Raw genomic sequence first — 12,747 nt, forward strand, 5'->3', positions numbered from 1 at the left:
TGTTTCCTAGCATCTTCGTCCCCATTGAATTTTTGCGTGAGTTTGGCAATTTGTACTGCCTTACTTCTAGGCTCTCTATCAGATGCATGACGCATATTTTCCGCGATAGATCGACCTATGGTTTGAGCAAACGCTGCCAAGTCACCTATGTGAGGAGGCAGGGCCGGTGGAGGTACTCTTGGAATCATATGTGGGAGAGGGACGGGTGCCGGTCTTGGCATATGTGTGGATGATGCAGGATATGGAACATAACCGGGCATAGGTCCACTCGGATAAGGGCTCGGGAGCGGCACTCGAGGAGCATAAGCAAGTGGTACTATTGGAGGTGTGGGGGCCATGTGTGCATAAGGGGCTAGAGGCACATACGGTCGAGGCCCCATATTAGGTACTACAACACTAGGTAGTGGCACTGCGCTAACAGTAGATGTCATCGGTACATTCTCTGTTAGGCTTATCCCTGGAGTGAGCACTTTGTTTTCCTTGATAGAGGGTTGAGCCAAGTTAGGGAAGCTAAAGTTTTCGCTCGAAGGCTCAGATTGCATAGAGACCCCAGGTGAAATGACGTAAGATGGGTCCATGGGGCTCATTAGAGGAGTCTCCATTTGTGATAGAGTAGGCTGTTGAGCCTTGCTCGTATCCAGAAATCTCATGGGGCCAGTTGAGAGTATATTTACCCCTCGGTTTTGCCTTTCTGATTGAATAATGCCATGGATAACATTACAGATCATTTTCTGTTGATCTTCGATGCTCGTGGCACTAGAGGTGGATTGTACAATCTCTATCCATCCTACATGGTAGGCGTGGCCAGAGTGTAGATCCGTCAACACCTCAGTGTGGAGGTCGTATGTCCAATGATCATTAATGAACAATCCTTCTAGAGTCGACGTGTTAACGGTTTCTTGTGAGGTAGAAGCAATATTTCTCCCCGTGGTTTTACTTGTCACCAACGGTACTCTAGAGGGAACTTCTGAAGGAGGCAGCTCAACAGGGCCTTCTTGGTAAGAAGTTGGTAGGATATCCACATGGACACTCTTTGGGGGTGTGGGGTCCACGTGCGATGTGAAAGGAGATTCCACTTCCCCACCCCCTTCGTGTGCTTCATTTGCATCAGGTTCCGAGCGAGTAGCTCTACCTAATGTTTCCATGAAACGGCTAAACATACTAGTACTAGGCTGTGGAGCTTCGGGAGGTGCATGGCCTTCTCTCTCAGTGTTTTGGGTAGGGTATGCTTCCATGATTTCTGAGTCGGAGGAGGAATCACTAGCGGCTATTTTAGGGTCTTGGGTGGTGCTACCTTGTGTCCCCGCTGAGGGTCTAGAGCTTATCGTGGATGGGTAATGGGTGTCCGTATGAACAGAGGCACCCTCAATATGCTCGTGTTCTAGCACCCTCCCAGAGCGTAAGTGCATGTGCTTTTGATACCCTAAGGTGTCAAAAAGCTGCTCTAGGAGGCCTTGTGACTAGTTTTTAGCGTGTTTTTTGTTTGTTTTTTTGCTAGATTTTTTAGAGCGTGTCGTGGAATGGGCCGTGTGATAGCTCGAAACGAGCGTATCGGTCAGAGGATCGTGCCGTGCTTTACAGCCCTCCGTTTGGTCACTCTATGCCCTCGGAATCCCTAAAACTGTCAATTTCCAGTAGGGAACTAGGCCCAAACTAAAAAGTCTAAGGGTGCAAGTGGGAAGAGAAAGGAGGAGAGTGGAGGACTTGTCCCACATGCTCTCATTCTCTCTTGAGGGAGTAGGGTATATATATAAGAGTGAGTCTAGTATATATCACAAGACTGAGAACTGAGGCCTAGGCTTGGGCTTGGGCTTGGGCTTGGGCTTGGGAAAATGATCCCGATCTATCTTTTATACAAACCAACCCATCCGTTTTAAGAGTCACGTTTTTTATTTTCGAAAAATTTCGCCGCCCGCTCACTCGCGTTTTTAATTTCCGGTTTTTTTTTTTTTTTTTGGAAATATTTTTTTCCCCAGAATTTTTGTTTTTTTTTTGGAAGAATTTTTTTCTTTTTGGTGCAGAAAATACAGAATTTGAAAACGCAGATATGCAAAAATTGCAGAAAATGCAGATATGCAGAAAATTGAAAAACACAGAAATGCAAAAATTGCAGAAATTGCAAAAATTGCAGAAAAAACGCAGAAATTGCAGAAAATGCAGAAATTGCAGAAAATTAAAAAAACGCAGAAATGCAGAAAATTGCAGAAATTGAAAACGCCGAACTTGAAAATGCAAAAATTGCAGAAATTGAAAAAACGCAGACAATAACAGAAATTGAAACTTGACAGCAAATGCAGAAAACGCAAAAAACAGAAATCTCCACACACTCCTTCCCTGCCTTTCCTATGATAGAAATTGCACCACAAGGAAGCGTAAAGTGCTAACCGAGCTTAGTGTAGGGCATATCCCCGGCAGCGGCGCCAAAAATGTGCGCTCCTTGCCGCATTGTCGAAGCAAGGGACTTGCCAATACACCGTATGCGAGCCACAAACGGCTCCAAGCACACAACAAGTCTAAACTAGCAAGCTCAAGAAAACGAAGGGTGTGTCACTCACCGCTCTACGCTCGCCTTCGTGGTGGATTCCTCGCCGCGATGAAGAAGAAGCTGCAGTCGTGTCGCGCTCAACCGCTTCGCCGCCGTCGTGCCTTCGTAATGCTCGATCGCACACACACTCTCCCTCTCTCTCTCTCTCTCACACACACACACACAAGGAGGTGAAGAAGAAGAAGATGGAGATGGAGCAAGAGCACTCTTCAATTGCACAAATGAGAGAATGAGTAAAAATTAGCTTTAGTTGGCTTTTATAGGAGCTCACCCCATTCACACTTGGGCGCCCATGCTTAACCAACTAATCCCTTGAATGTCCAAGTTAAAGTGCGCCTCTCATCGGCGATCACTCTACCTTTCCCTATTGGTCCGACAAGCCCGGTACCTGACTCTACCAAATACATAATACGCGTCCATCGTAGGTGATGGGTGTCCGTGAGCCGTGAGGGTTAACATGATAATACGCGTCCATCGTAGGTGATGGGTGTCCGTGAGCCGTGAGGGTTAACAACATTCCTCAAATGAAGTGGGAACTCATTAGCATGGACTTTGTAACAAGCCTTCCCATTGTTCAAGGGGGTTATGACTCCATTATGGTGGTAGTGGATATGCTGACTAAAGTATCCCATTTGATGCATGTAAAAACAACTTACATTGCATCAGACATAAGCTGTCTATTTATCAAGGAAATCTTCAGATTACACGGACTTCCTTAGAGAATAGTCAGTGAGACAGAGATGCAAATTCACTTCAAAATTTTGGAAAGCTTTATTTGAATCCTTAGGTACCCAGCTATGTTTCAATACATCCTATCACCTTGAGACAGACGGCCAGACGGAAAGAGTGAATCAAGTTATTGAAGACATCCTTAGAGCCTACTGTAGTAGAGAATCCCGGAAATGGATCCAATTTCTTCCTTTGGTGGAATTCCCCTATAACTTATCCTTTCATAAAAGCATTGGAATGTCACCATTTAATGCTCTTTATGGGCATGAATGTATATCACCCCTAAACTTTTCTGACCCTACTACAAGAGTAGAAGCTTCAAAGCAAATGTTGGAGGAGATGGATGCCCAAACCAAAGCCATAAGACAAGACATTTAGGCAGCCAAGGACACCGCCAAAAACAATATGCTGATAAAAAATGGTTTGATCGGTTTTTCAAACAAGGGGATAAAGTATTCCTTAGGGTACGGCCAAAGAGAAGTACTTTATCCTTGGGAAAATACAAAAAACTAAGCCCTAGATATTGTGGATCTTATGAACTAATTAAAGTAATCAGTGATCAAGCTTACAAACTAAAACTACCTGAGCACCTCAAGGTCCATAATGTATTCCATATCAGTCTTCTAAAACCCTACATCCCAAATCCAAATCACACTCTAGATGACGAGCAGATCGTGATGCAAAAGCAGAAATTCTCGAACTCCAACCAGATTGTATTCTCGATACTAGGGAAAGGAGTCTACGAAACAGGGTTATTAGAGGACATTTAGTAAAATGGAAGGACTACCCCACTGAAGACGCCACCTGGAAAGATGAAGTATCACTTCGCAAAGTTTTTCCCAATTTTGGTTGAGATGAGGACATCTCAATTTCTTAAATTGGGGTGATTGTAAGGTTTTCAGTTTTTGAAACCTTAAAAATTGTACAAAACTTGTAAAATTAAATTGAAAACCACTGTTGAATGATTCAATCATGGCTGATATTGGTATTTTTGGAATCATAAGCAGAGCTTTACCTTGAATTGAGTGGGAGTTATGGCGGAGGAAGGGAAGCTCAAGATTGAGAAGTTCAACGGCAAAAACTACCAACATTGGAAGATGCAGATTGAAGACTATCTCTACCAGAAGGACCTCTATTTGCCACTAGGCGGTCTTGCGAAGAAGCCCGCAACAATGGCAGATGAAGAATGGATTGTCCTTGATTGAAAGGCACTGGGAACAATCCGGTTAAGCTTGGCGTCAACGGTGGCCTTCAATGTTTCGGAGATGAAGACCACGGAGGACTTGATGAAGTCACTTGACGACTTGTACGAGAAACCATCGGCATCCAATAAGGTATTTCTTATGAAGCGCTTGTTCAATCTAAAGATGGTAGAGAATGGTTCAGTTGAAGAAAACCTAAATGACTTTAACAAAAACATAAGTCAACTTCGATGAGTGAAAATCAATTTCGATGACGAAGTGTGAGCTCTCCTTATACTATCATCTCTACCGGATAGTTGGGACAACCTTGTGATGGTTGTAAGTAATTCTATCTCTGGCACAAATACTCTTAAGTTTGATGATGTTGTGGGTGTTCTCCTAAGCGAGGAAATGCGAAGGAGAAGCACAGGAGAATCATCAAGTGCTGCACTATCAGTGGAAACAAGAGGAAGTCTTAAGGAGAGGTTCAAAAACCAAAAGGGTCGTGATCGCTCAAGGCGGAGCAAGTCACGCACAAAGTCAGTTCTTGAATGTTGGAACTGCGGCAAGAAGGGCCACGTCAAGAAGGATTGCTGGTCCAAGAAGAAGAAGGAGACAGAGTCTCAAGACAACAAGCCAACATCGGAGGCCAATGTGGCAGGTAAAGTAGAGCAAGATGCTCTAATTCTCTCATTAGACAATGTGTCTAATTCCTGGATAGTAGATTCCGGGGCTTCATTCCATGCGACACCACACAGCAACATTTCCAAGACTACACCAAAGGTAATTTTGGGTATGTATACTTGGGAGATGATGAAGCTTGTGAGATTGTCGGCAAAGGTACAGTTTCTGTCAAAACTGCTAACGGAAATGAATGGAAGCTTAAAGATGTTAGGCATGTTCCTTCTCTTCGCAAAAATTTGATCTCTACAGGACAATTGGACGATGATGGTCACAACATTGCATTCGGAAACAAACGGTGGAAGATCTCAAAGGGATCTTTGGTGGTTGCCAAGGGTGAAAAAGTCGGTACACTTTACTTGTGTACTGTTAGCACGCAACCTTCAGCTTGTGTAGCAACTACAGAAGTTGACAGTGCGGTGTGGCACTACCGACTTGGGCATATGAGTGCCAAAGGAATGCAAATCCTTCAAACAAAGAAGCTTCTACCAGGTTTGAAAGAAGTGGACCTAGAGTTCTCTGAAGATTGTGTTTATGGTAAACAAAAGAGGGTAAAATTTTAAAAATCAGGAAATGAAAGAAAAAATAAAAAAATTTAGTTGGTTCATTCTGATGCATGTTTGGGGTCCTGCAAGTACACCATCACTTGGTGGCTCATTGTACTATGTAACATTCATAGACGATGCGACTAGAAAAACATGGGTTTATGTCATGAAGAATAAATCCGATGTATTTTCCATATTTCAAAGGTGGAAAGCCTTTGTGGAGAATGAAACAGGTACCAAGGTTAAATGCCTTAGATCCGACAATGGAGGCGAATATTGCAGCCAAGCTTTTGAAAGCTTTTGTGCTAGCAATGGCATTTGGGGGCAAAGGACAACCCCAAGGACACCTCAACAAAATGGGATTTTGGAAAGGATGAACAGGACAATCATGGAACGAGCACGAAGCATGCGGCTACATGCAGGCCTACCGCTTGAGCTTTGGGTGGAAGCTGTAAGTAGGTCTGTGTACTTAATCAATCGGTCACCTTCAACAGCATTGGATGGGGGAGTTCCAGAAGAGGCATGGACAGGTAAACCGGTGAATTATGCATTTCTCAAAGTGTTTGGGTGTGAGGATTTTATGCACATAGATAGAAGCCTAAGATCAAAGTTAGATGCAAAGTCCAAAAAGTGTTTCTTCATTGGCTATGGAGAAGGAGACTTTGGGTATCGCCTATGGAATCCTGAAGATGGTAAAATCTTAAGGAGTAGGGATGTAATTTTTAACGAACAAAATATGTACAAAGATTACTTGGAAAGAAAACAAACAAAAGAAACAGGTGATGAGTACATGGACCTTGAGGACAGTGAAGACTCAAGGACTGCAAACGGTGACAATGTGCAACAACGTCAACCAAATGAGGAGCCTCAACCTATTCCCTGAAGATCTACAAGAGAAAGTAGACCTCCAGAAAGGTTTGTTCCTTCCTTCAACCATCTCTTGATCTCAGATTCTGGAGAGCCGGAATCATGTGAAGAAGCTATGCAACATGAATCCAAAGAAGAATGGACGAAGAGCATGCAAGTGTAGATGGACTCACTACATCGCAACCAAACATGGGAGTTGGTTGAGTTGCCTAAAGCTAAGCGGGAACTTCAAAACAAATGGGTGTACAAGCTAAAGGAAGAAGAAGGTGGGAAGAAAAGGTACAAGTCTAGGCTTGTGGTAAAAGGTTTTTCTCAAAAGAAAGGTATTGACTTCAATGAAATATTTTCTCCTATTGTAAAAATGAACTCAATTAGGCTTGTCTTAAGCCTTGTGGCTGCTCATGATCTAAATCTCGAGCAAATGGATGTAAATACGGCATTCCCTCACGGTGACTTAGAGGAGGAAATCTACATGCTTCAACCAAAGGGGTATGACGTAAAAGGTAAGGAGAAAATGGTTTGCAGATTAAAGAAGAGCTTGTATGGTTTAAAGCAAGCATCAAGACAATGGTACTTAAAGTTTGATCGATGGATGTTGGATCATGGATTCACAAGATGCAACTCAGATCACTGCGTCTACACGAAGAATTTGGGAGATGGGAAATTCATCATCCTAATGTTGTATGTTGATGACATGTTGATTGCAAGTGCTAACATGCAGGACATCAAAGACCTAAAAGAGGAGCTGTCCAAATCTTTTTCAATGAAAGATTTAGGTGCTGCAAAGAGGATACTTGGTATGAAAATATCAAGGGAGAGGACGAAGAAGACAATAAAGCTATCTCAAGAAGATTACATCAAGAAGGTACTAGAAAGGTTTGCAATGCAAAATGCAAAACCAGTTTCTACACCTTTGGCTGGTCATTTTAAACTAACGAAGGATATGTGTCCAAAGACACAAGAGGAGATAGCCTATATGTCTAAAGTTCCATATGCTGCAGCGGTAGGTTCTCTAATGTATGCTATGGTCTGGACAAGGCCAGACATTGCACATGCAGTGGGAGTTGTGAGTAAGTTCATGGACAACCCAGGTAAAGAGCATTGGCAAGCTGTGAAGTGGATACTTAGGTATCTAAAAGGGATAACAACAAATGCTTTGTATTTTGGAGGAGCTGATATTTTTCTAGAAGGGTATGCTGATGCAGATATGGCAGGTGACAAAGATACTCAAAGGAGCACTACTGGCTATGTGTTCACGATTGGAAGCACAGCAGTAAGCTGGGCTTCAAAGTTGCAGAAAGTGGTTTCACTTTCTGCCACGGAAGCAGAGTATGTAGCAATGACGAAGGCAAGCAAAGAAATTCTGTGGCTTCACAGATTCTTAGAAGAGCTTGGATTCAAACAAGACAATTGTGTCTTGTACAGTGATAGCCAAAGCGCTATCCATCTTGCAAAGAACTCAGCCTTTCATTCAAGGAAAAAGCACATTGAGGTGAGATATCACTTCATACGCACTCTTTTGGAAGAGGGACAACTAAAGCTAGGAAAGGTGCATACAAGTGAAAATCCTGCAGACATGTTTACAAAGGTGGTCAACAAGGACAAGTTGAGCTTTTGCTCATCTTTAATCGGCATTCAAGGATAAGAAGCCAGAATGGAAAGCATTCACAGGTTTGGTTTGGAGATCAGTCTCCAAGTGGGAGATTGTTAAGTATGGAGCCTGATTTACCCTTGTAATTTTTTGTGGTAAAAGCGCACATTTGTAAGGCCCCCATTATGAGGAGAAGCCATCGTGCGTGAAGGAAAATCACTCACCGGAAACCAAAAATTTTCATGGACCAAAATTACGGACAAGAATATTCTTTTTCGACGGAATATTATGGCCGGACGGCGGCCAGAAAGTGGTCGGAAAACAACCGGTTGGTTGGCCGGTGGCTGATAGTCAATGGCCGATGGCCGATGGTCGGAAGTCAATGGCCGGTGGCCGGTGGTTGGAAGTCAATGGCCAGTGGCCGGTGATCGAATTCAAAAGCGGACTTGTCTTCTCAAGGGCGGCCACACATGGGCGGATTGGAGGGTCCGATTTGGACTTATTCGCACAAGGGCGGCTACACATGGCTATCTCTCATAAGAGAGGGCAGCCCTTTTGGCCTAAAAAAGGAGGCCATTTATACACACATTTCATAGTGTGAAGTTGATGCAACAAGGTGAGTGTGAGGTGGTGAGAGTGAAGCAAGGCGGGAGCTCCATTAAGGGTATAATACCTTTGTAAACTACTTCTTGTTTTGAAGTACTAAAGCCATTGAGTGGCTGCTTTCCAGTCGACGTAGCCCACATTGGGTGAACCACGTATATCGTGTGTACTCTCTCTCTCTCTCTCTCTCTCTACTCTATAGTCTCGTGTATATAAATCTGTCTCTCTTCATTAAGTAATCTACTCAATTATCTATTTAGCTACGTCTTATTTCCTTACAAAATGGAAGCTTAAGACGAGAGGAATGTATCCTAGAAAGGGATTGTATAGACGAAGCCTACATACCAGAACCCTTTCCAGAACATTTATTTGAACCATTCGAGTGGACTCAAATCTTAGCGACAATGGATGTATGTGTGAATACATCTATGCCTACTCAATTTTGCAATGAGGATGGCTATAACATAATTCCCATCCAAATGATGTCAGTCCTTAACATTGAAAATAAGGATGAGGAAACAAAGGACTTGATGAAAGCTCAACAAGTCTTTTCTAACCTCTATTACGATGCAACTGATGAGTTGGATGAACACTCAGCTACCTCCAAAGATTCGGGATCCGAAAAAGAACATACGAGAGCTCGACTACTCTTAAGGGGAAGGGAGAAAAAGTTTTTTGACTTTCCAAACCAGAAATCAAGACGACAAAAATGGTATAGAAGAAAGAGGGACACTAAAATTGTGAAAGCATGACCTATGCCATCAGTCTCTAGTAAAACACAATTCTTGATGCAGATAGATGCTAATGATTGTGTCAAGGATAAAATACCTGACAGATATCCTTCAAATAGAGACTCAAAAATGTCTCAGACATCGAGAAAACCAAGGAAGGGTACTCAAGAAGAACATCAGGATAAAAAACCACTCATGACCAGAGTCGAGTGGAAAAAGAAATATCAAGAGTTGAAAAAATCTCTAAAGGAGATATACACCACCGAAATGGAAACCACGGAAGAGGATGGGAAGGATGTAATGCATGTTCCATCCCATTACAAAAAGTATACTCTCCAAGATCGGAAAATCATAATCGAACAACCTGTTAGGGAACTACGGAAACAAGGCGAGTCTTTCGAAGGACCTGAAAACGCTAAAAGGGTAGACTTGGTTGAACCAGGGTAAGAGCTTAGACCAGCTTACATTGCGAATGACCTAACAGAAGAAGAAGAAAAGCTTTTGCTAAGTTTGTTAAAGGAATACCGGGATATCTTTGCTTGGTCCTACAAGGATCTCAAGGGTGTTGATCCAGAAATCTGTCAACATACTATACCCATGAGAGATGATGCGAAACCAAGTAGACAGAGACCATACACTTATAACGAAACATTTGCCAGGAAGATCAAAGAAGAAATTGAAAAACTAAAGGAAGTTGAATTCATTTACAAAATTGAACACACTGATTGGTGTCCCCAATTGTGGTAGTACCTAAGAAGAATGGAAATTACAAGTGTGCGTTAATCTCAAAAAAGTGAATGCAGCTACCATTAGAGACAACTTTCCTCTTCCGATAACGGAGCACGTTTTAGAACGAGTGGCAAGAAAAGAAGCTTACAGCTTCCTAGATGGTTTTTCGGGATACAATCAACTTTTGGTTGACCCAAAAGATCAACATAAAATTGCTTCTGCAACAGAATGGGGTATATTTGCCTATCGGGTTATGCCGTTTGGGTTAACTAATGCTCCAGCCACATTTCAAAGATTGATGAGCCATGAAGTATCGTCGGAAATTCTTGGAGGTATACATGGATACTTTATGTGTACATTCGTCAATCCGAGCTGACCACTTTGAACACCTCAAAAAGGTATTCGAGAAATGTAGACTTTACAGGATTTGCTTAAACCCTGAAAAGTGCACATTCATGGGAAGACAAGGGAAAATTCTTGGACATATAGTGTCTAAAAATGGCATAGCTACCGATATTGAAAAGATTCATGTCATTGTTGATTTTCCTAGACCAACAACAATCAAAGGGGTACAAGCCTTCATGGGACATTATCTAAGTTGCATTATTCGTTATTCGGGAGACGTATAATACGCGAATAATGGGCGTATTATTCGTTTATCTAAATTATACGACCGTATTATACGGTGCCATATCAACATAAACGGCTAATCGTAAAACTTCTTAATTTTTTGATCGAAATTATTTTCGATCAAAAATTATAACGATCGAATATGTTAGTATATATAGTAGCACGCGACAGATCTCACACTAGCTTTCACAGTCAGTGTTTTCCATGTGAGTACTCTCACCAAACGATCAAAAAAAGTAATTTGTAAAAAATTAAAACAATTTGAATTTAATAAAAATTAAAATTCAATAGAACTTTAAGTTTTGTGATTCAAATATATGAATTTGTTTTGAAAAACTTAGTAAATAGTTGAAAGTTTGTATTTTGTGAAGAGTTTAATCTCTCACCTGATACAAGCTGTAATTATAAGAATCACTTGTCAATGTGTTCAATTAATTGACACTTGAAAGTGATTACTAAAAAAAAAGTAAGATATTATCGTTGTGTGTAGAGTGTACTCTCACATGAGATACTTAGTTTAAAAATATAATTACATAAAAAATAATTTTATGTAATTTAAAGTTCGATTTTGATGTGTAGAGATTTTCTCTCACTTCAAAATGAATATAATGAAACAAAATCATATTTTTACGTTTTGTGTAGAGCTATTCACAGTGCTATGCTCTCACTAGAGTAAAAATTTAGGAAAAACATGTCCAAAAATATTGATATTCTCTTATCTTTATTTGGACTGCAAAATCTACCGTACTGTGTGAGAGCATACACATGCTCGCATTGTAGATAGATAATCGCTTAAAAATCTATGGTAAAGTGTAAGAACTTTTTGTTCGCACTTTACATAGATACGATAATTATCAAGTATTGTAAGTGATTATCGTTTTGACATTTAAAAATATCACTTATAGCTCTTGTATGTATAGCAATTTATAATGATAATCATTTTAATACTTGATTTAATTGTAATTATTGATTATCATAATGTGTTAACACTAGAATGGTAACAGGACACTTTTGTGTCCTGTTGAGTGACCATTTTGCTTGAATTATTTGAAGAGTATGAAAATGAATTTCTAGGTGCTATATATCCACAAAATTGCCTTATGAGCTGAAAAAAACTTAGCATTTTTTTTTTGAGTATCGATCTCATCATTAACCTTATTCTTGCACAACATTTTTGAACCTAAACTGTGTGAAAAACCGGGTCTTGTTTTTGGCTTTTTTTCAATTTTTGACAACTATACCACTCTAAACTTCATGTTTGTGAGGTTTAGATGGCTAGAGGTTAGGCCTTCATAGTTCTCAACATGGTTTGATGCTTGTAGGGAAAGCTAAGTGTTAAAAGTGAAAGTTATGACCAATTTACAAGAATTGCATAATCCTGTTTTTTGGCCAAAATTAGCACTTTTTTGGTGGCTTTCTTGATATCCAAATTCAATTTTGATTGTGTAAGTGTAATGTATAACATAAAGCTAATCTTCCTTGAGTTTTGGGGGACCTAATATGCTATATAGCATAGTATATGATGATGGTTGAGTTTTTTGATTGCTGAAGTATACAATACATTTTAGAGTAGCGAATATAATTTTCTCAATATTGCTAGTTTCTTAGGCCAATTGTGTGTATTTTGTAGGTAGTGACCATATCTAATCATAGACTACAAACTTGGCTAGATATTGAGTAGTTTCTATGGGTTTATAGAGGTCATAATGCTAAACCCAGTTTTTTCATGTTTGCTGTATTTAGCACTTTATCATTGCCCCCAAGGTTCCAATTGTAAGAGATCCATTATCCTTTTGACATTCTCCATGGCTCCTTTTGAATCCAGAGGCCCAAAGGGAACTAAGAAAACATGTATATAGTATCTGTATTGAGCGTGACTATAGAAACTTTGATGATAGGTCCGCAGAATGGAAAA

The sequence above is a fragment of the Adiantum capillus-veneris genome, chromosome 23 (genome assembly GCF_014529385.1).
Source record: "Adiantum capillus-veneris isolate H3 chromosome 23, ASM1452938v2, whole genome shotgun sequence".
NCBI classification, from domain to species: domain Eukaryota; kingdom Viridiplantae; phylum Streptophyta; class Polypodiopsida; order Polypodiales; family Pteridaceae; genus Adiantum; species Adiantum capillus-veneris.